Genomic DNA, 24,846 nt, shown 5'->3' with positions numbered 1-24,846 from the left:
TATCTGTGTAAGTGATTCTTAGTAGAGCATGAGCTAGCTTGGTCTTGAAATGTATATAAGCAAAATCAAGCTATGCTTGCCTTGTGACTTTCTTTTATTTAAACTTTTATTCTTGCACAACTCAGCCATTGTTGGTTGTTATAGACAGTTACAGGTCACTTGTTTTCTCTGTTCTCCAGGGTTCTACTCTAAGACTTTATGTTCTTTGTTTATCCATCCTTTTATTAATAGATATTTGTGATTTTTCATCTTTTCTGATATGAAAAGAAGCTCCTGTAAGTGTTACTGTAATGTGAGAATTTATGAATGCTTCCATGATTTTTCTGGAGATCATACCCATCAGCCAGTGTTTTTGATGGAAGTTTGGATGCACAGTTAGGTTCATCAGGGAAGCCAATCCTTTCAAAAGTAGTTACATAGCTTCTCCTTTTTCAACAGGGAAGAAGAATTCCCACCGGTGCTCATCCTGCTCAATATGGTGTCATCTGACTTAAATTATTTATTCTCAACTATTGTGTCTCAAAATGCTATTAAAATTAGATTTACCTGATCATTAGTGAATTTGAACAGATTTTCATATATTTAAGAATGATTTTATTTTTAGTATCATTTGAACTCTCTTCTTTAAAAATATCTATATATCAGACAGGAGTCTAGCATGCCTGTCCTCTGAGAGATTCTACCCAACAACTGACTCAAACAGATACAGATACCCACAGCCAAACAGTGGATGGAGCTTGGGGACTCTTGTGGAAGAATAGGGGGAAAGATTGCAGGCCCTGAAGGAGATTAAGAACCCCATAGGAAGATCAACAGAGTCAACTAACCTCAACCCTTGGGGCTCTCAGAGAGTGAAGCATCAACCAAAGGACATACACAGACTGGACCTAGGCCTCCCCACACATATGTAACATATTTGCAGCTTGTTCTTCACATGGGTAAGCAGGGGCTGTCCCTAAAGCTGTTGCCTGTGTATGGGATATGTTCTTCTAGCTGGGCTGCCTTGTCTGACCTCAGTGGGAGAGGATGTGTCCAGTCTTGCAGAGACTTGATGTGCCAGGGGGAGAGGATCCCTGGGGGAGATCCCACCCACTCAGAGGAGATGAGGAGGAGGGGATGGGGAAGGATTGTGGGATAGGTGACCAGGAGGGGGTCAAAATATATTGACCTTTTTTTCTAGAGGATGGTGCTCTGTTTTTATTAACACATAAATACATACAAATTCCCTTTTTTTCTTGATCCTAGTCCTTTGATTTCCTTTTATAATCACTCAGCTGTCCTACACAGTTCAGTACCCCACTTACGACCTATGCCTTCACTTTTGGGGTATCTTCAGATGACAGTCATTTAAATTCCACCACACTCAAATGTTTTGAGTTTTCTATTTTGGCTCCTGAGTTCTGTCATGACTAAGACAAATTTTTCTGCTCAGAAGTAGAAGATGTATCACCCTGCCTCAAAAAAGTTTTGTAATTTCAGATGCATAAGATCCAGGCAAGCTCAAGCCAGACCAAATGTCAGCACAGAGAGGGGAACAGAGTTCCACCCTAGCAGAACAGCTCTTGGCAACTGATAGTTGCTGGGAGAGGGGGAAATAGTCTCCAGGGTAGAGTGCACATTATCTAACACCAAATGGTCAGTACTAAAAACATACATACACACCAGTAACGTTATACAGACTGAACAGGTTATATTTACAAACATGTATGTAGATGCATATACATGTGTGCATATAACAACAATTAATGAAAAGGGGGCAATGGATTTGAAAGAGAGCAAGGAGGACTGTACAGGAGGGTTTGGAGAGAAGAAGCAGGAAGAAGTGGTTGTAATTTTAATACAATCTCAAAAATAAAAGAAAACTCAAAACCACAGAGAGAGAGAGAGAGAGAGAGAGAGAGAGAGAGAGAGAGAGAACATTATTATCCTTGTAATGGCTGGAGGATCTTTATGTACTCCCCTGCACTCACTCTGCTGACTTGTGTTTTCTCCTTCCTTGGTTAGACAAGTAGAGGTTGATCTAAGTCACTGAGCTTTCCAAAGCAAGGCCATTTTGTTTCTTTGATTTTATGTTTGTTTGTTTGTTTGTTTTTCGAGACAGGGTTTCTCTGTATAGCCCTGGCTGTCCTGGAACTCACTTTGTAGACCAGGCTGGCCTTGAATTCAGAAATCCGCCACCTCTGCCTCCCGAATGCTGGGATTGAAGGCGTGTGCCACCACACCCGGCTGTTTCTTTGATTTTAATCTACTGCTTTCATTTCCTGTGCCACTGACCTTAGTGCCTTCTTATGATTTCGTTTCCCTGCTTTCTTTAGATGGAGCTTGCTATTCTTTTGCTAGATTATCTAGAGGAGACCTTATTCAACAATTTAGAACCTTTCATAGCTTTAGTATAAGCAGCTGAGGGATAATTGTTCCGGCTAATTAGCTACATGTCACAAACTATGATGTGCTGTGTTTCATTCTTATTCAATTAAAACATGTACTAAATCCCTGTGTAATTCCTTCTTCTGAAAATGAGTTATTTAAAAGCAGGTCCCAAGTATCTGGGAACTTCCCATTCAGTCATCTTTCTATTATTTATCTTTAGTTTGATTCCATTTTAGTCTGGGAGCTTATTTCTTATGAATTAAATATTGATTGAATTTGTTGAGGTTTGTAGTGTTGTTCAGAATACGGTCTTCCTTGGATAATGTTTGATGTGCACTTCTAAACAATTTGTGCTCTCAAGCTGTTGAGTAGATGGCATTATAAAAACAATCAGGTCTAATCATTTGCTCAACAGTTTTCAAGTCTTGTGTACTGTATTTATCCTTAGTCTGTATCTCCTGTAAATCAAAGAGCATTCTGAATTATGCATTTATAATTGTGAGTTTGCCTTTTTCTTTTTGTTGAGCCCAAAGGAAAATAAAAACCTATCCAAGTGGATGCAACAATGAGAAAAGTGAGGCTCAACCATATGGCAGACACCCAATGGAAAACAGCCAGAGGAAGATCCTGCTGTTATCAGTAATAGTGATGGCCCCACACTAAAAATTACCAACATTTCATCCACAAGTGAATGGTTAAATGCTGTATCTATACAGAGGGAAATGACACAGCCTCAGTAAGTAATGGACTCTGAAAACCCAAGACAACATAAACCTCCTTACTTTAATGAACAAATGGGAGCCAGACCAAAAAGAAAACATAAATGAGTAGCATATGTCTATTAAAATTTAGTGGCTTTGTGTAGTGTCTCCTATGTGTAATCCCAGCATTCAAAAGACTAAGGCTGGAGGGTGAGTTTACTTGAACTATATGGTGAATTCAAGGTCAGCCTGGGCTACATGCTGAGTCCTAGGTCAGTATGGGCTACAGTGTAATGGTCAGATTACCTTACTTAAATAAATTCTATGAAATGAAAACTAATCTATAATGAAGTTGTATGTCAGCAGTTGCTTTGGGACAGACAGAAAGCACGGGAGCATTACTTGCAAAGACCTATGAAGAAACTCTAGGGAGTGACATATGCTAATAATATTGATTTTGATGTTTTTGTAGCTTTGTGAACTTCACGTTGTGGAGGTTGTCGTAGTCAAACCTTTTATGCTCTATTCAGATCTCTGCCTCTGTGATAAAATTATCTGACCAACATAACTTGAGGAGCAAAGGGTTCACTTGATTAATATTTCTGGGTCATAATCCATCCACGTGGTTACTAAACTTCCCTGGGAAGGTAAGAGTCAGGACGCCTATCTAATGTAATAAGGAACTTTAGTGGTTTTGGTTTTTTGGTTTTGTTTTGGTTTTTTTTTTTTAATTGTTGTTGTTTTGTGTTTTGTTTTTTGTTTTGCATGTGAAATTAAGATTTTTGGGGGGGGGCAGTCAAATTTTGAGTTTCCCTCCAATTCTCAGGCACAACAATTCTTTACACATGTGGCATCAGCAACTTAAATTTTATTTTCTTTCTCCTTCCTTCCTTCCTTCCTTCCTTCCTTCCTTCCTTCCTTCCTTCCCTCCCTCCCTCCCTCCCTCCCTCCTTCCCTCCCTCCCTCCCTCCCTCCCTCCCTCCCTCCCTCCCTCCCTCCCTCCCTCCCTCCCTCCCTCCCCCCCTTTCTCCCTCCGTCCCTCCCTCTCTCCCTCCCTTCTTCCTTTCTTTCTTGTATGTAGGGACTGCATGCCACAGAGTGCATAGAGAGGTCAGAGAACAACTTGCCTGAGTTAGTTCTTTCCTTCCACTGTGCGGGAATCAAAATCGGGTTGCCAGGGTTTGCAGTGCCTTATCTGCTGAGCCATCTAGCAGGCCCCGAGCAGTGTGTGTGTGTGTGTGTGTGTGTGTGTGTGTGTGTGTGTGTGATTTTATTTTAAATAATCTCCTTTTGTATTTAGCTCTAACCAAGTCCTCTTTAGCTTGTTTTCATCATTGCGTAATCAACCTTACCAGTCTTGAGAAGTAAAAGAAAAGACAAACAAGTCCCCAGGCCAGTTTATAGTGACTGCTGGGGTTCCATTATCACTGTTCTTTGCTGCACAGGAAGTGGGGCACTTGTATTGTCCTTTGAAATGACTTTTGCGTTAGTCACGGGCGTTTGTGAGAACCTCACTTCTAAAAAATTAAAATGCACGCAGTGCCCTGTGAGGCTCGGCTGCCCCTGTAGCGCAAGCTTGCAACGTGATGGATATGCTGTGCGGGTCTTGCTTGAGGTTTGTGACAAATTAGGTTCTGGGCTCCTAGAGAAGGGCAATGCTATTGGCAGAGAGCCCTGTGTCATTTGCAATGCGCTCTTCATTGGCAGGGCCTCTCAGGCATTGTGGACATCAGAGCAAGCTGATTATGTAAATGAAAAGGCACAGTTTTAATCTTTGAACAGAAGAGAATAATAAAATGGCATTGACTTTGTGTGGTGACGAGAGAGATGCTGTGAATCACTCCGGAATTGAATTGTATTGTGCAAAATTCCAGCTAACTTTCTCAAGTGAAAGTTTCAATCTTGAGGAAAAAGAATTTTGAAAGCAACATTGTATAATTAAAGAATGTTATGACTACTTTTATTTAACCCAACTTGTACGCAATTAAAATGCACCTAAGTACCTGGGTTTTGAATGCTGTCATGCTGGAAAGGGAACAAAGACTGCTATTAAATACAGAATTCCAAACGACTGATAAAAAACAAACATTATTACTTTGGCTTGAGACCGTATATGCTGCCTAAAAGTTTAAGGACACAGCCATGAATCACTGAAAGACAGAGTAATGGGGTCTAAGAAATGTGGCACTGTACAGTTCCATTGCTGTGCAAATATGGACTATGCATACATACTCCGTCCAGTGGTTGCCTGTGAGTATCTGCATCTGTCTCAGTCAGCTTCTGGGTAGAAGGGCTGCTACGCTAGGCTCCTGTGTGCAAGCCCAACATAGCATCATTAATTCATAGTGTGAGGGATTGGTGCCTGCCCATGGGACGGGTCTCAAAATGGGCAGGTCTCTGATTGACCATTCTTTCAGTCTCTGCTCCATCTTTATCCCTGCATTTCTTAAAGACAGGACCAATTTTGGGCCAAAGGTTTTATAGGTGGGCTGGGGTCCCCATCCCTCCACTGGGGGTCCTATCTGACTACTGGTGGTCATTTCTTCAAGTTTCATATCCCCACTGTTGGGCATTTCGGCTAAAGTCACCTGCATTGGTCCCCTTATCTTGTGTCTCTGGAACTTCCTAGAGGATCTCCCCACTCTCCAATCCTAACAGCTGCATATTTCCACTCATTCTCCTGACCCTCTGGAACTCTCTTTCTCTCCCCATGCCTGATCCTGCTCCCCTATTCCCCTTGTCCTCCTCTCTCCTACCAAGATCCCTCCCTCCCTCTGCCTCCTCTACATGCAGATGTAGAAGAATGCAAATAGATCCATATTTATCACCTTGCACAAAGCTCAAGTCCAAATGGGTCAAGGACCTCAACATAAAACCAAACATATTGAGTCTAATAGAAGAGAAAGTGGGGAACCTTGAACCCATTGGCACAGGTGAAAATGTCATGAACAGAACAACAGTGGTTCAGACACTAAGGTCAAGAATTAATAAGTGAGACCTCATGAAACTGAAAAGCTTCTGTAAGGCAAAGGACATTGTCAATAGGACAAAATGGCAGCCTACAGATTGGAAAAATATCTTTACTAACCCTTCATCTAACAGAGGGCTAATATCCAAAATATATAAAGAACTCAAGAAGTTAAACTAAATAACCCAATCAAAAAATGGGGTACAGAGATAAGCAGAGAGTTCTCAACAGAGGCCAACAGGCACTTAAAGAAATGTTTAATATCCTTAGTCATCGGGGAAATGCAAATCAAAATAACTCTGAGATTCCACCTTACATCAATCAGAATGGCTANAATGAAAAACTCAGGTGACAGCAGATACTGGCAAGAAAGTAGAGAAAGAGGAACACCTCATTGTTGTTGAAATTGTGAACTTGTAAGACCAATCTGGAAGTCAATTTGGCTGTTTCTCGGAAAGTTGTAAAGAGTTCTATTTGATGACCCATCTATACTATCCCTAGGCATATAGCAAGAAGATGTTCAGCCACACCCCAACGCGATGTTCATTGCAGCTTTATTCATAACAGCCAGAAATTGGAAGCAACCCAAATGTCCCTCAAATGAAGAACAGATAAAGAAAATGTGATACATTTACATAATGAAATACTATTCAGCTATTTAAAACAAAGACACTATGAATTTCGCAGGCAAATGGATGGAACAAGAAAATATCATCCTGAGTGAGGTAACCCAGACCCAAAAGGACATGCATGGTACGTATTTACTGATGAGTGGATATTAGTCAAAAAGTACAGAATACCCATGATAGAGACCCAAGGAAGTTAAACAAGAAGCAAGACCCAAGTGAGGATGCTTGAATCCCACTTAGAAGCAGGGAACTTTGTGTACTTTTAAGTTCTTTAAGTGTATAACTTTAAAATTATGTTCTCTTGAAAATTTTCCTCTTTAAAAATTATGTAAAAAATTCTTTATTACTTTATAAAAATTAGTTCTCTAAAATCTAATTTGCCTCATATGGATAGGACTACTTTAGACATGTTTTAATTAATATCCCTGTGTTATATTTTTGTGTCCGTTTACTGTCAAGCTACTTTCATATTTTATTTTAGAGTGAATTTATTGTAGGTGTACTTGAGACTCAGAGTTCTCAAAGAGCTATACATGTTCTGGGTTTAGAGATCCAGAGGTGAGCCGATTTGGTTTCTGGGTATTGAACTGTTTGTTATAAAGAGAATAAGGAGAAGAAGCAAGAACTCAAGCAGCCCTTCCCCACTGAGCTGCATCTCTGGCTTTCTAAATATAGCTTTAGGTAAAGGGAAGACTTAAGGAGGATTTAGGGAACCTCTGAGGAAGGAGAAATTTTACTATGTTGTTCTGTAAAATTGCTACATGTAAGCAACTGCACTAATTTCTTAATCTGTTCAAAACCCTTCCAACAAACAGCTCTGTAATTTCAATGCTATAGACATAGAAAATGATTCTCATGTCTACCAATCAGGTCCAACCTTTTTAATAAAAACTGTTAGACAGTCGACCTTGCCAGGAAACTTGATAAGGTAGAGCGGGTCTGAGTCCCCAGGAACTCGGGTGCACACTTGAGATGTAGGCAGCTCCCTGCTCCCTGCCAGATTCCTGGCCTGGAACATGTGTCCACATTCCCCACATAAGGAAATGTAACTTGTGGTCACATAGGCCCAGAACAGGGATCTCCATGCTAGTGAGGTACCAAGAGGCCTGAGTATTTAGCCAATAAGCTTCCCTTTCCAGACATTCCTCCCTGCAAAAGGTAGTTAATCTCTGGTCCACCTTGAGGAGTGGGTACATCTATTTCCCATGATGAACAACCAATAAACAGGTTGGAACCAAGGACTGTCTCTTTCATCTACCATCGCCATGGGGAGCATAGAGAAGGCCTTTACCTACAGAGCCATTACCTAAATATTCTGTAGAAGGCCTCCTTGTGCTTCCAGACAACCATCGCTACCTTTACTGATGAGCCAAGCCAGAGCTCCCAGCCCTGGTCCCAGGCTAGACACTGTCCTAAGGCCTCAATGGTCTTGGCCTTGTTGCAGACTTCTCTGTCCAGACTTCTCTGTCCAGTTTCCTAGTAGCCACTAGATACCCAGGAGTCAAGAAATACCAGCTTCAGCTCCCCCATCTCATTCTGCATTTTCTCACTCCCAGAGTGGTACATGCATGTGTGAACTCACACATGCATGTTTCCGTTCAGGAATCTTCATGCTTTGATGCATGTGTGGAGGTCAGAAAATACCTAAATCTTAGGCATTATTCTCTGTTACTTTGATCTATGAATGGAAGTCAATTGTCAGACCTGCTTGTGGGCACCTTTATCTGCTGAGCCATTGTGTCCTTCCTCAAACTCACTTTTTATCTCTCTCCCCACCCCCTTTTTTTTGCTTGTGTGTGGTGTAAATGCATGTGTACATATGCTCACATGTATATGGTGCATATGTGTGTATGTGTAGTGTGCATGGAAGCCAATCTTTGATGCTAGTATCTTCCCAGATGATGTCCCACTTTGCATATGGATGTACTCACAGTTCACCAATCTGGCTAGCAAATCCAAAGATTCCTTCTTACTATCACAGATACTAGGATTCAGGCAGGAAATAAAGCATTCAAGTGCATGCCAGGGACCCAAACTCTGACCCACTTGCACAGCAAGCATTTTATCTACTGAGCTGTCCTTCCCCTATGCACCATGCTTCATTTATTTATTATTTACTTACTTTTTTTTTCCAGTTCCTTCTTTTTACTAAGTCATATACAACTACTTATCTTCTGGTTTGTTAAAGCAGTAAGTCACTTGCCACAGTAATGCCTGTCAAATTGGCTACCCATGAGAACTTCAGCACCACACTCATCAGAAGGACATTATCAATGAAATCAACTGACTTTGCCATTTTCTTCCACTTTATAGTATTTGAGCACAGCCAACTTAACCTTCTTCCTCCTGTGCTTACTTTTCTTGGAAGTGGTGTAAGACTTCTTTTTCTTAGTACCACCAATGGAGTCTCAACACAAGATGAAGGATGGACTCCTTTTGAATGTTGTAGTCAGACAAAATACAGCCATCTTCTAGCTGCTTGCCAGCAAAGATCAACCTCTGCTGATCAGGAGGAATTCTTTCCTTATCCTGGATCTTGACCTTTACATTTTCTATAGTGTCCAAGGGTTCAACCCCAAGTGTGATGGTCTTCCCCATAATTCTCTTCACAAAATAATAATAATAATAATAATAATAATAATAATAATAATAATAATAATAATCTGCATTATGGCAATGGCTCGATGATGTAGGATAGGAAAGGCTATTTACTTTTATCTATTTGTTTAGTCAGGATCTTGTTGATATGTAGCTCAGGCTGACTTCAAATTTATGATCATCTACCTGCCCAGCCTCCTCCCTATTGCTGAGGTTATAGGCATGAACCATCACACCTGGGTTCTGGGTTCACTCTAATTGAGTGAGGGCTTTGTGGATTTTCTTTCTGCCATTCAATGGAAATATGGACTTCCCTAGAATTTATCTGGGTAGTGGTAGTCCTTACTTTTCAAGCTCTCCAAATCAAGTGAAAAATGTTAGCCATCTTAGAAAGTATTCCCAGAAAGAGTAAGGCAAAATGTGACAGCACAGAAATTCTAGAAAAATATAGGTCTTCGCTTTCCTGTCTCCTTTTTCCAGGCACAGAAGCTCAGGATAATGACAACACAAACCAATTTGCTCCATTTTAATCAGAGAATGAACCTGAAGCCCAGCACAACAAGAGATGAGGAGGTCCTGAGTTTCCTGTTGTCAGTGTCCTGTTGCTTCAAGGTTGCCTTTACTATAATGGTATCTCCAGCTGACCAAAGACAGTGGTGAGAACTCTGGCAAGCATCACAGATATATTTTTATCTTTTATATATTTTAGTTAGGGTTCTACTACGTACCCCTAGATGTCCTATAACTTGCTATGTAAGAACAGGTTGGTCTCAAATTCACAGAGATCTTTCTGCCTCTGTTTGCCTAAGGGCTAAAGTTAATAACATTGACCACATTTTTTTTTTTTTTTGAGACAGGGNTTTTCTGTATAGCCCTGGCTGTCCTGGAACTCACTTTGTAGACCAGGCTGGCCTCAAACTCAGAAATCTGCCTGCCTCTGCCTCCCAATTGCTGGGATTAAAGACATGCACCAGCAGCGCCCAGCAACATCACACATTTTTAATGGATCTGACTTTTTTAAAGTACTGATAGTTAATATTTATTGAGAAATCAACACATAACTATTCTAGAGTAAAAGCTTTGAGTGAATTGTTTTAGTTGGTAATCATAACAACTAATTAAGCATTACTATTTGACCAATAAGAAGCTATATGAGCATGTACACAATTTTCTGAAGATCATTACAAAATGGAGCTGTGATTGACAGTACTTGGTCTGGCTCCAAAGCCTGCACTGTTGTTCTATGCACTGTTCCACTTTTAATTTATTTACAAGATATAGACTTCCATAAGCTTAGACATCTCTGATAGACAGATGGTCAGAAATCTTAAAAAAAAAATGCACATTTAACTTAGGTCTTCAGTTTGTTTCAGGAAGGAAGAAATCCTGCTGCTTTAGAATCTCAGAATACTATGCTAAATCTCTGAGATGAGCTCACTGGGCACCTATCCTCTCGGGTTGCATTTTGAAGCATATGGGTTGCTATGTTAAAACAGCCATCTGCCATCAAAAGCAAATTCTTAAGGAAATTGCTTTGGACCAAAAAGTATAGCACATGTTTGCTCTCAATGCTTATCATATGTTTACAATCTGGAAGCTTAAAAGGAAGAGGTTTAAAAAGGGGGGGGGGGGAGTGTATAAAAAGAAAAATCAAAAAGATAAGCAAAAACAAACCAAAAGGAAAAATCCAACTAATTAAAGAAATAAAATGAATCACTTTAAAAGGATCATGTTGCCTTTTAACAGTGACGACAAGAGTCAGAATTAGCCATAAAATATTAGAATATTAGAATTAGTCAAAATATTAGAATTAGCCAAATAGATAGAGCTAGCCATAAAATATTGTACTGGAAGATAGAGTTAATAAGTACTCAGGTAAAATTGGTCATTTGAGGTAAAGGATAGTTTAAATATTATATATTTATATAGGCTTTCCATCATTGCCCCTTCATGATGCCCCAGACCTAATCTCCAAACCTGTGGATGTGATACATTACACAGTGAAAAGGACTTTGCACTTGTAATTAGATGAAGGCTCTTGACCTTAGAATAATCTCCTGCATCCCTGAAATGGTTCTAGTGGGATCACAAGAGTTCTTTTTAAAGGGAAATAGGAGGAACACAGTCAGAAATGGAGATAGACTATCAGAAACAAAGTAATCATCTTTAAGGATGGAGGAAGGGACCACACTTGAATCAGGTGGTCTCTGAAAGATGGAAAATATGAGAAAGTAGGTCATCTCCCAATCCCCATAAAACATCACAGTCTACAGACACCTTGAGCATAGTCCTATAAAACTCTATTTTTGGTTCTTATGAGAATATCTCTAAGAAAATCTATTTATGTTTTAAGATACCGAGTTTGTGAAAATCTAATAGCCACAATAGAAAACTACAGAGAATTTCAAAACCTCATAATAGAAAAATACACATAAAAAAAGAAAAAAAAGAAAAAAGAAATAAAAATACACATTCTGTATCCTCTTGTCCTTCATCGTTATATCTAGTCCATGCCCCAAACCCATCTGTTTCCTCTGACTATATCTCCTTTCTGTCCTGTTTCCTCTCATCCATATCCTTGAACATCTTCTGACTGTATTCTCTAGATTGTTGCCTCCATTCCCTTTAGCCTAACTGCAGAATGTCCCTCTTCTTCCAGGATGACACTGCTAAATGTCTGTGTAAGAAAGTTGGTTGGGAATATACTACTTTAAAAAAAAAAGAAAAGGCCCAAGTCTTTACAATGACATCAAGAATGAGATGTTGTTTCATTCTTTGTATCTTCATGTACTCTGACCCAAAACACAGCATTCAGCCCTACCCCTGTGCCTGCCTGGCATACTTATCTCCCTCAGGATCATCTCAACACAACACACACTATAAATGCAACTCAAGTTCAAAGTTTGCCTTCCCTGATCATTGACTACATCTGGCTTCTTGGTATCTAATCTGTTGTAGCTGTTTCCATCCTTCAAGACCAATACCAGATGGTACTTATTCTAGAAAACATTCTCAACTCTTTCAGATAGAAGTTAGTACTCTCATCTGGAAACACACTTACTTATAGAATTGTTAAAACACCTATCACATTCTTTCTTGTCACAACTGCTCCTGTGCACACATATCTACATGAAATAAGCAACTAAAAACAGAGAAACTGTCTTGCACATCGCTATTATTCAACTCTCCACAGCCTAGTATATACACTGTCTGATAAACTATAGGGTTATTAAGCTACTGACCTTCATGTGTTTGGGAAGATAGCAACCTATCTGCTATTTCTCTTCTTCCAACTTAAGTTCTTAGTATAATGAAAGCTCCTAATGATCATGGGAAACTGAGTACAATGATTCTTGGTACCATTGAGAATGACTGGTGGCTTCCTCTTCATGAATAGAGCAAAAACATCAGTTGCTATAAACTCTAAAGGCCAAAGGGACAATAATTTTAGAAGACTGAGTCTTTTGAGGAGAAAGAGTGGAACAGATTCCCAAACAAGTATATTGTTCAGTTCAGAAAAATCTGTGTGGTGCTGTCTCATTAGCCCCAGTGGTAGAAGTGTATCCATTTTCAATCTCTGTGTTCCTGCCAACACGTAGAATACTCCATTAACCAGATCCAAGCGCCAATAATTTAGTGGGAGAAACTGGCCTCTTTTAGGGAGAGGGAGGGAAAAAGAAGAATGACTCTAAATCAAGAAGTTTGTTAACCTAATTGATAGCAGTCACTTTTGAAGGGAAAATATTAATTAGATTTCAGTATTTGTTATTAGTAGTGGCCCCAAATGAGATACGAATGAAAAGAAACTGGGGATGGAAAGATGGCTCAGGGGTTAAGAGTGCATACTTCTCTTGCTGAAGACCCAAGTTCAGTTCCCAACACACCCAAGTTGAACTCACAACTCCTTGTAATTCCAGCTCCCCAGGGATCTGACACTATTGGCTTCTAATGATATCTGCACTCACTGCACACACACACACACACACACACATACACACACACACACACACATAAATTGTTTAAAAGAATGAAAAGAAATGAACTATAATAAAAAATTTGCCTAAATCCAACAAAAAATAGCCATTAGATTGTATGTACAAGTAAAACCACGTGGCATAGATGTACACACTACCATCAGTCCTCATGAGCATGCCTAAGAACTACTAGAGAATGCGAGTTGATATGAATGTAAAATGATTGGTTTGAAAAAATTGAATTCTTTTGCAAATGACTGAAAACCTAGGATACCAGACAAATTTTGGCAAAATAGAAGTGATGTAAGAGAGTCGGTTAGAAGATAGACTGGCAAGGACCAAACAGCTGAAAAAAAGAAGTCAATAAAATGATTCCCATAGGTGCCTAGTCCAATTGACACCAGAGAGGCTTCCTCCGACAGCGGATGGGATCAGGTGCAGAGACCCATCGCCAAACATCAGATGGAGCTCAGGGAACCCCACAGATGAGAGGGAGGCAGGATTATAGGAGTCAGAAGGGTCAAGGACACCAGGAGAACACAACCAACAGAATCAGCTAAGCAGGGTTCATAGGAGCTCATAGAGACTGAAGTAGCAATCACGGAGCCTACATGGGTTTAAGCTAGGGCCTCTGCATATGTTATGACTGAGTAGTGTTCTTGTGGGACTCCTAACAGTGGGAATAGGGCCTGACTCTGACTCTTTTGTCTGCCCTTGGGACCCTTTACCTTCTCTTGGATTACTTTGTTCAGCCTTGATAGGAGGATTTGTGCCTATTTATTTATTGTACAACTGTACAAGTCAATGTAACTGGTTACACTATGCTCAGTTGCTATCCCTAGGAGAGCTGCTTTTTTTTTTCCTAAAGAGAAATGAGAAGTGTATCTGGAGGAAAGGGGAGGTATGTGTGGAGGCAGGGGTCTGGGAGGAGTGGAGGGAGGGGGAACTGCAGTCAGGATGTGTTGGATGAGAGAAGAATAAAAAGCAAAATAGGAAATAGACTTCTAAGGATAAATTTTGGATTTTTCTAATGACTTGTATTGATCGTCATACCATATGTTCATTGGTTGTTCATGTGCTTTCTTCAGTAAAGTATCTATTGAAAAAAAAACAAAGATTTCAAAAGTACAAAAATACATACAAACTCTGGATAGTATAAACATGTGATAATGAGATTTTATTTGAAAAACAGATGTCTATTAAGTATAAGCATTAGACACAAAATACTGGCAGAGAGCTATGAGGCAAGAAGTCTTATCTTTATGAAAGAGATGTACTATTGTGTTTGGAGCAAGGCACCTAGCAACAGTGATTAGTAAAGTGGAAATAATTCCTTTCTGGGTATTCTCTACCATTGAAAAAATGGATCTGGTGTGTAGGGTGTGAATGTTGGAATATGCACCAGTATTCGTGCTGGGAAAAGCTAATAGAGTTTTTAATAATAAGTTGCATTTATTATTATTCTCTGTGTGTACCTGATGTGTGTGTGTGTGTGGGGGGGGATTCTCATGAGGAGGTCAGACAGAGGTCAGTGCTATGGAGTCACTTTTCCCTTCCTACCTAGTCATAGGTTCCAGGAACTGAACTCAGATCTCCAGGCTTGCATGGCTAGTGTCTTTCCTGCCAGAGACAGATGATAAGGGTTTTTTGTTTGAGTTCTCGCTCCTGCGTTCATACAGTGTATGTTGAATGTCTCCTAAGGGTTGCATCCTGCACCAGATACCAGGAAATATGATAAAGATCTCCCATTTTACAAAGGCTCTGCTTGTAGCTGAGGAGCAATTGCATAGAGACAGCAACAATGAGCAGATATTTCAGATCCCGTAAATGAAAGCAAGGATTGGTGAGGAAGGGAGAGGTTGTAGGGCGAGGGCAGTGTGCTACCAGAGAGGACCATTATAGCCCTATTATTGAAAAAAATCACTAATCCTGACCAACATCATTGAGGAGCTTGGCAAGGCCCTTTGTTAAGACTCTAATGTTACCAAACAAAGCTATAGTAGCAAAAAAACCACAATTTGGAAGGGGCTATGGAATAAAGCCAAATTAAACTAATTTTTCACTTCACATGAAGTCTCAAAGTAAGGGAAATGGGACGGACCGTCGCAGTGAAGGCAGAATGTTTTCTGCAGATGTACAACAGTCATCTTGGCTGATTAAATGACTCTACGCAGTGTGTTCTGTCTGGGTGAAAGGGCCAGGTACATAGAAGTAAGCAGGAATAGACAGGCACTTAGAAGTAAGGTGGTAAGTTGTACGTGCCTGGGAGCTGACACTGAAAGTGAATTAGCATGGGATTACTGTTTCCCTCTGAGAAATGTCTTGTGCACTGGAATTCAGGTGGTCTGGGAACGAGAAAGAAAGAAGAGAGATCTGATTTTCACAGAGAAAGCCATGCTCATTCCCCAAATGTCCGCAAAGCATCTGCTGTCCACACAGCAGCAAGAGGTGAGTTGGAATAGAAACTACTGGAAACTGCTAATCTTGTGGTGAGGAACATGGCTTGTCCCCACTCTACCCCAGTTGCAGTGTTATGGTCTAGAAAGATAATGAGGCTGAAATTGGAAACAGGTAATCCATTAATTCCTGAACTAGATGGTTATAGTAGATCTCAACTGCATCAGGAAAAGGGAAGGAAAAAGATAATCATAAATCATAGAAAACATTATGCTGGTCCAAATTTGTCAGAACATAATGGGAACACTGTGTTGAGAGTGGGCACAGCAGCCATTGTATAAAGGGCAATCATTAAATGTTGCTAAATTAGAGGAAGTCAATCAGGCTGAGACAGTGATTAAAAGAGCTGAGCTGTTGAAAAGAGAAGATCTGGGGTTGAGGAATGTGCCTCCAAATATACTTATTAGAACGGAAAATAATAAAGCATGTTCAGATAGAGGGTGAATTACAGGATTTCTTTTAAATATGAGACTGTAGGAAATTGTAGTGTGATTTTTAGAAGGGCTAACTTTGGAATGCCTGGGGCCCGTTCCTCTGATATCAAAGACCAAGACCAGAGTAGACCCCTAAATTGGTAGAGTCTTTGCCAGCATAGCTTCCTGTAGTAGCAATTCTAAAGGAGGGCATCCAGGGGACAAGCCCAGGGGTTAGCTCACAAACAGGAAAGTTGGGCCAATGCCAGAGTGATTAGACAGCAACACTCCAGTCCTGATGATGATAATGGTAATAATAATAATAATAATAATAATAATAATAATAATAATAATAATTACTGCAAAAATAACTGGAGAAACCAAACAGTCAGGATGTATAACCATGGGTTATAAAAAAAAATAAAGATTAAAACTGGTATTGGAGGCAGGTGGCAATGACTAAGTTCAAATCAGGTTAGGACAAAGTTTACATCATGTCAGATCATGTGACCACCACATCAAAGATGATTTCTGCTCAGTACAAACACTCAGTAGACATGTGCTATTTTACTTCGATTTTTTTTCTGTCTAATTAAGTGAGACAGAACCCAACGTTTTAGACAACTAAGACATGGTGATCTAATTTGCTTTCTGTTGATTCTATAAAATGACAGAACAAGAAGCAACTGTGGGGTGAAAGAGGCCTATGCCACCATACACTTCTTGGCTACAAGTCCATCACTGTGAGGACATCACAGTGACAGGAGCTAGAAGCAGCTGTTCACATCACAGCCACAGTCAAGAGAAATAACTGAATGCCACCTGCTTGACTGTGCTTAGCTTCACCTCCTGACTTGTGTATACTTCAGGACACACACAACCCTCCCCGGAATAATGCCTTTCACAGTAGGCTAGGTCCTCAAGTATCAGTTACTTAGCAAAACCCTACAGATATGCTTACAGACCTAAGATACATGAATGTTGCTCTATGGGTATAGAAGATTCTCTCAAAGCTTTTGAACTGGGGTGTTTTTGGAGTAGTACTCACATAATATCTGTAAAGAAGATATGTGTGAGATAAGAGACTGGGCCAGCAGAAATGGTTTCTCATATTAAAAAAAAAGAAAAAGAAAAAGAAAAAGAAAGAAGTAGCTGGGGTATGGAGGAACATGACTATAACCCCAGCATAGGCTGAGGCAGGAGAAAATTGAGTTTAAGGACAGTTGGAGCTATAAAGAGAGTTCTATGCTAGTCTGGGGTACACAGTGAGATTCTGTCTCAAGGGAGAATAAGAAGAAGTAATGCTGGCTTTAGTTGTAGTTGAGGGGAGCAGGGAGCATAAGTAGAGAGTAAAAACAAAACAAAACAAATCAAGAGTGTTAATCTAAGTACACATTGCCAGATTGACCCTGTGACAAACTTACACCTTCACTCATACCTTTATCCAGGATGCAACAGAGCAGGCTGAGAACAGCCAACAAACATTACTAAAACCTACTTGCTGAAGGTGGCTTCAAAACAAGGAGAATCTTGGTGAGGAAATCCGAAGCATTTGCAACTGAAAGCACTTGTTCTTAGCATGACTGCCCTCATCAGTTAGGTGCAAGCCTGAAGAAAATTAAAATAATATTTGAATCTCAGCTGGTGAAGACTTATCCACTGAGGAGACCGGGAGTAGGCAAGGTCTCAGAGAGGTGCGAGGAAGAGCTCTTCAGGGTTCAGTGTGAGATGCTGAGAGGCAGCAATGTAAAGACTGAAGAGCGGCCAAGCAGTCAGAACCAAGGCATATGGCTTACAGATTTATATATTCGTGTCAAAATCAGAGGATGCGATGTGATCTTTTAAACACATGGTAGTAAGAATGAAATCTTGTAATCATTAGTGAAATTTGGAAAGATGGAGTTCAAAGTTGTAATACAATAAAGGACGGATATTTTCAAATGTTTTGATAGATCGCTTAATACAGCAAGAGACATCATTGACATGATGGACAAGCCTGTCAAAGAAGATGCGTGGCATTTAAGGCAGAGTGATCACAGCCAACACTCAGAGGAGTACCACGTGAACAGCGTCCGATTTCATGAGAACAGAAGTAGCCCCTGATACAGTCTTACCAAAAATTTAAGCTATTATGAGAATAATTCATTTCCTCTTGCATTTATCCAAGGAAGTGAGATAAACTCAGTCTTTCCTTTAGGTCACTCCAGGAATTCCATAGAAAGGGCTTGAGAGGTAAACTGGTTCCTGAAAGAGAATGTGTTACTCCCAGTGAAAGGATGAAGAAGAATCTTATTTATAGTCAACATTTCAAGTTAGAAGTGGGTAGATCCATCCCTTTGCTGGTAAGGTCCTGGCAGATAAAAGAAAACAGTTCCTTCGGGTAGTTAGGAATTCCTTGAGTCTAGATAACTAAACCCTAAGAAAGGCAGATACGGATGATTGGGACTTGAAACTAACACACACACACACACAAACACACACACACACACACACACACACACACACCCTGTTTATTTTATCTCATCTCCTCTGTATAGCCAAGTTTCTACTTTCAGATGAGAGTCTCCATGAGATGTAAGAGTGGGTCTAGTTTATGGAAGTGCTTAGCGTTCTGGCCTGCGAAGAAAGACATTCCTTTCCTTTTATGAAATCCTTCAGGCAGGAAGATGGATATTCCAGGCTACTTCCTTTACTGTTCTCCTAAGTAGACTCTTCCCGTCTGAGACATGCCCATGCTGGGAAGGGTACCTGGCCCCATGGAAATGATAACCAGGTGTCTCTTTATGTTTGTACCAATGGCACAAACCAGGGATTGTAAGTCACTGTAAGTGAGGAGTTTAATCTTACAGGAGGCTGCGAGCCTTCTCTAGCTATGTTCCCAGCACAATCAGAAGTTAGTCATGAGCTCTAGGACAGAGCATACCAGAGACAGAAGGTGGATGTGAAGACATTAGAAAAAAGAATTAATGAAACCTGGTGATAGATTCAACATGGAAAACAAGGTAGATGATAAGAGAAGTGGAAAAAACATCTAAGGGCCCCAGATCTGGAATCTGACAAAGGCCAATAACAAAGATAACAATAATAACAAAGTAGATAGTAAGCATGGTCCAATGGCAGCCAGGCCCTGGATTGTATAAATCAAGATACCAGCTGCATAGATAAATACAGAGACTGGAGTGAGGATTAAAAAACCAGATGAGCTATAATCAGCAAATCACAGGCAAAATTTTTTATACCATTTGCCTCAGTGAAACTGATCAAACAGCATACCTTTGATAGCTAAGTGGTCACTGGGGAGCTTCGCCAAGCACCATCAAGACAGCTAGGTGCTTTGTGGTCATGATTTTGGGAGTGAGAGGCAGGTGGGGAAATAGCAATATGCATTAATTTGTATGAAATTGTGTTTATGAAAATGTTGTTTAAAGAGGTCAAAATGAAACCAAAGAAAGAAGTCATGAGGTTTAATTCTAGAAACTATCTCAAAACAGTCAAAGCTTCCTGGTATTACCATGGTGAGAGTCCCCCTTACTTCACATCCTCATCAACACTTGATATTCCTGTACTCTTCGATTTAACCTCTTAGAAACTGGAAATGGTTTTATTTTATTTTATTTTATTTTTTCAGAGACTACTGCTTTAAGGAATATTTTCTGTGTTCATGATGAGCATTCATATAGTCTCGTTTGTTTAATTGTCTTTCCAACTCTTCCTATTTCTTAAAAACCAGATTGTGATTTCAAAATTATTGTTCTTTTACTAAGCCATTCCTTTTCTAAAGATTTATTTATTTGTGCTTATGGATGTATGTGCTTTGCCTGTACATATATCGACACACCACGTGTGTGCAATGCCAAGGAAGGCCAGAGGAGGGCAGCAGCTCCTGTAAAACTGTAATTACAGATGGTCCTTAGCCACCTGTGGGTGCTGGGAACTAAACCACAGTCCTCCGGAAGAGCAGCTGGCGCTCTTCACCACTGAGTCATTTCCCGGGCCCAACTAAAGCATTTCTTTATATGATCTAGAAATAAGCCCTTTGTCAGATACACATTGAGAATAATTTCTCCCAGTCTCTGTCTTACACTTCTGCTTTATTGTTGGTGTTTTATTGTGAGATGAAATTCTTAATATTTATAGACTACAACTATTTTTCTTTGTGACTATTGCTTTTAGAGTCCTAAGAGACCTTTGTGTTCCTAAAAGTCACAGAGATGCTTCCAATATTATATTCCCAGTAAGTTTCTAGAGTATTAAGCATTTTAGCTCAGTCCTGTCAGCCCTCTCAGATATTTATGAATCATGTATCACAGCAGTTAAGATGATGTTTTTATCTATATAAATTTCTCAGTGTTACAGTAACATTTGATGGGAGGGGGAATGTCTTTCTCTGTTGGATTGGCTTGGTGACTTGCCAAAATTCAATTGACATTGTAAAAATGTCCTTGCTTATTTTTCTCTTCTGTACCCAGTCCCATTGATCCATTAATATTTTCAACAGTACTACTTTTATTACATGGTATTTTAGTAAGATAATAATAAGTTTTAAAATCAGTGTAAGAACTACCATTTTCTTCCTAAGGTTTATGTGCTAAGTTTTGTGTATTCGCACATAAATTTTAGATTCAGCTGGTCAGTTTCTACCAAATTAAGAATGGGCCTGCTTAGAATTTAAAAGGTTTCCATGAATATTCACCTAGTGTAGGGAACCACAATATGTTAATGACATTCAGTCTTCCCATCCATGAACCCATACATACAAAAATATTTGTTTTAATACAAACTGAATCTAGCACGTGTGAAAATAAAATAGTCGTTTAGTGCTTCAGTTCTATTACTTTTTGCTTTATGTTACTTTGAAACTCTGTTATGAGCATATACATTAGAGACGTTGGATTTTCTTAGCTAATTGAACTTTTTATCAGTATGAAATGCCCTCATCTCTGTTGACATCCTTTGTTATAAAGATTCCTTTTTTTTTTTTTTTTTTTTTACTTCTTAAAGACTAATTTTATTTTTAATCATGAGTGTGTGAGTGTGGGTATGTCCACATGTGAGGGCGGGTCTCTGTGGCATCCAGAGGAGGGTTTCAGAGCCCCTGGAGCTGGAGTTACAGACAATTGTGAGTGCCCTGACTTGGGTGCTGGGAGCTGACTCTGTGACCTCTGGAAGAGCACTACAATATTAATCCATAAACCATCTCTGCAACCCTTTGAAAACTTTTTCTTGGGCATTAATAGAAGACTGGTGAAACTATATTACACCTTTCTGTTTTGTGGCAGTTTTCTGCCCTTTATTTTTTAACATTCTTATATTTAAATTTTGTGTCTTCTAAAATGTGTGGCTTAGATCTTAAAAGGCTATCTACCTTCTAACACAGCATTTCATTGTAAGTCACCTAAGTGTTGGAATGCTTAAATGGGTTTAAATCCATTTATTATTTGGCATTTACCTTACAGCTTTCTTTTTTATTCCCTTTGTCTTTTCTTGAGCTGAACAACCTCTCCATTATCATGGTAATTTGTAGTTTGACTAGAAATTATAATAGGCACCCTCAGTCTGTCAGCCTATGTACATTTACTATTTCACTGTTGCATTATGGCCTATGCTAAAGTCGCCATGCTTTTTACAGCTACAGTGTTTTGAGCCTCAAATGCACTTTAAATATTTTAAGTCAAATATCTTTTACAGAAATTAAGAAAAGACAAATTTTGCATTTACAAAAATATCTAAAGATCTTTAAACTTCCTTCCTTCCCATCCAGATTTCTGTTCTGCGTTACTTCCTTTCAAGCTGAACTTCCCCTGATACTTCTTCCCATACAAAGACACTAACAACATAGTTGCTTTGTTCTTGATGATCTGAAGATTGTGTGTTTTCCTCTTTTAAAACCTGTCTCTTTAAATATTTTTTGAACTAGAATTCATAAGCCAGACAACTTTAACTGCTGTAAGTGCACAGTTCAGTTTCACTAAACACGTGTAGGATGCTGTGCAACCATTACTGCTATTAATTTTCTGAACATCTTAGCACACCCAACCCCCCTCTATCAGCAAGCAGTAAGCTATACCTTGCCATTCCACCATTCCTTTCAACCCTTGATAAACTCAAATCTGTTTCTTTCTCTACTCTAAAATTCTCCTATGTGTGGAACCATACAGTAGTTGTTTTTCTTTATTCTGAGTTATTTTATTAAATATATTTTTGAATTTCTTCCATACTATAAGTTTATTATTCCTTTTTATATGAGCAAATTTAGCCAGCCACATGTGGCAGTATATGTATGCAACCCTATTATGTAAGAATTCTAGCTGGGTCTATGTAGCAAGTTCCAGGTCATCCAGTGCTACATAGGAAGACCCTGTTTGTTAAAAGGATTGTATGATTAAACCATATATCACACTTTGGTTACCCATCCATCACTTGCTAAACACTTGGGTTGTTTTCTCCTTTCTGATATTATCACAGTGAAATTAATACAAAGTAAAGTATCTGTTGAAGTGCCATTTTTAATTTTGGAGGGCATGTAGATATAGTAATGTTCTTATTTTCTTGAGAAAGGCATCTTAAGGAAGAAAAGGTTTTGATTTGGTTCACAGTTTGATGAGATGTTTCATCATTGCGGGGAAGACATGGTAGCAGGTGCATGAGGTAAGAGGACACCCTTTCCTTGCCTTCAGTCAGGAAACATATAAATGCTGCTACTCAACTGGCTTTCTCCTTTTCTCATTATTCCAACCCATATGGTGGAACAGTTGTATTAAAAGAGAGACTTCAGTTAGTCTTCTCTGGAAACTTCCTTAAAGACATACCCAGAGGTGTGTCTACTTGGTGACTCACATCCAGTCAGTTATACAATTGAGAATGACCATGGTCACACCTAAGAAAAGAACCATTGGGTCACAAGATGGCTCGGTGCTTAGCTTTTCCAGGAAAGGCTAAGCTGATTTCTAGAGCAGTCTGCACTTCACAATATTACCAACAGTATACAAGGGCTCTATTTATTAATATTTTTGTCCACACATACTTTTCATTGTTTTGCTTTTTAAATAATTGTCATCATAATAAATATGAAGTGTCTCCTAGCACTTGGGCTTGTGTTGCACAAATTACCAGTGATACTGAGTGGTTTGCATGTGCTCACCAGCTACTTCACTGTTGAAGTGGAAATTTTTGGTTTCTTTGGAGACTTAGTTGTGGTGTGTGATATTTTTCTGAACACTGTCTTAAGAGGATGTTTTTGCTGAAGCAGACACATGAGAGAATGTTTTGCTGAAGATAGACACGTGGTATTTTCTAAAAGCTGCCTTAAGTGGGGGTGCAAATGATGTTTTGCTAAAGCAGATGATTGGGAGAACATGTAATGTTTTAAAAGGGTATGGATGTAATACAACAATCAGTGTCAGGGCTATATGGTATTGGTTTGCCTTGCCACTCTTTTCAGGGCTTTGCTGGGCTTTGCTGATGCTGGCCCTCGCTGATGATGCTGTGTGGGATTGGTTCACCTTGCCACTCTTTGCTGGTCATCATTTGCTGTGACTTCAGGGAGGCGTGGAACACCAAAAAACTTCTAGTGGTGTTCCAGCAGCTTTGTGCCACTTCTGAGAACTCAGGTTGATTGGCAGAGCTTCACAGTTTCTTCTAAATTGAACTACCATCCCTGATGTTGCTGATTCATAAATGGTGTTTGAGAGTAGATCAAGATACCACTGCAGACTCATATAAACTAAACTACTAATATCTTGGCAAACCAGATTGGATTTTCTCCCTGCAAAACATTTCTAAATAGGTCCACATCCTCCTTTGCCCTATTAACCTTTCCTTTCCAATACCCCTGGTAGGTGGTGGACTAGAAGGGGGGGTTAAAACATTGAAGTACACATATTAAAGTAGGTTTTAAAAAATATAAGCCTACATACCGTCTTCTTGGAAAAATGTCTCTTTAAGTCCTTTGTCCACTTGAAAGGTTGGTTGCTTTGTTGTTGTTGTTGTTGTTGTTGTAAGATTATTGATCAACCAATGGATCAGTCGGTGGATGGATGCATAGATATATATTCTGGATTTAAAACCCTCTATAACGTATGATTTGGAAGTATTTTGCCCACCCTATAGGTTGTCTTTTCCTTTCTGGTAGCTTGCACTCTAGAGAGGTAATGGAACCTTTATGAGGTAAAGACTTTCTGGAAGAATCACTTCACTTCACTGGGGGTGGGCTTTATGAGGCTGTAGCCTTCCCCCACATCTTGTTCCTCCCTCCCTCTAGCACATTCTTTTTAGTGTAGATAAAAACTTGATCAGTCAGCCTTCTGTTCCTGCTGCCATGCCCATGTAAAGCTAAAAAAGATAATGCCTCCTTAGGTTGCTTTTGGTAGAGTATTTAATCCCAACAAGAAAGAAATAACTAATACACTGCTCCATCTTCCCATGGTCCCCCACTGCCCCATCTTCCCACAGCCCCCCACTGCCCCATCTTCCCCATAGCCCCCAACTGCCCCATCTTCCCACAGCCCCCCACTGCCCCATCTTCCCACAGCCTCCCACTGCCCCATCTTCCCCACAGCCCCCAACTGCCCCATCTTCCCACAGCCTCCCACTGCCCCATCTTCCCCACAGCCCCCAACTGCCCCATCTTCCCACAGCCCCCCACTGCCCCATCTTCCCCACAGCCCCCAACTGCCCCTTCTTCCCACAGCCCCCACTGCCCCATATTCCCACAGCCCCCCACTGCCCCATCTTCCC

At 39.9% G+C, this 24,846-nt stretch overlaps 1 pseudogene; it reads right to left on the bottom strand.

Annotated features, from left to right (window-relative positions):
- Nucleotides 1-8,831: 8,831 nt before the first annotated feature.
- On the bottom strand, nucleotides 8,832-9,281 carry LOC110320872 (annotated as a pseudogene).
- Between the last annotated feature and the right edge of the window lie 15,565 nt (nucleotides 9,282-24,846).

This window comes from Mus pahari, chromosome 4, assembly GCF_900095145.1.
Source record: "Mus pahari chromosome 4, PAHARI_EIJ_v1.1, whole genome shotgun sequence".
Classification (NCBI taxonomy): Eukaryota; Metazoa; Chordata; class Mammalia; order Rodentia; family Muridae; genus Mus; species Mus pahari.
This window is presented reverse-complemented; position numbering and strand designations above follow the sequence as displayed.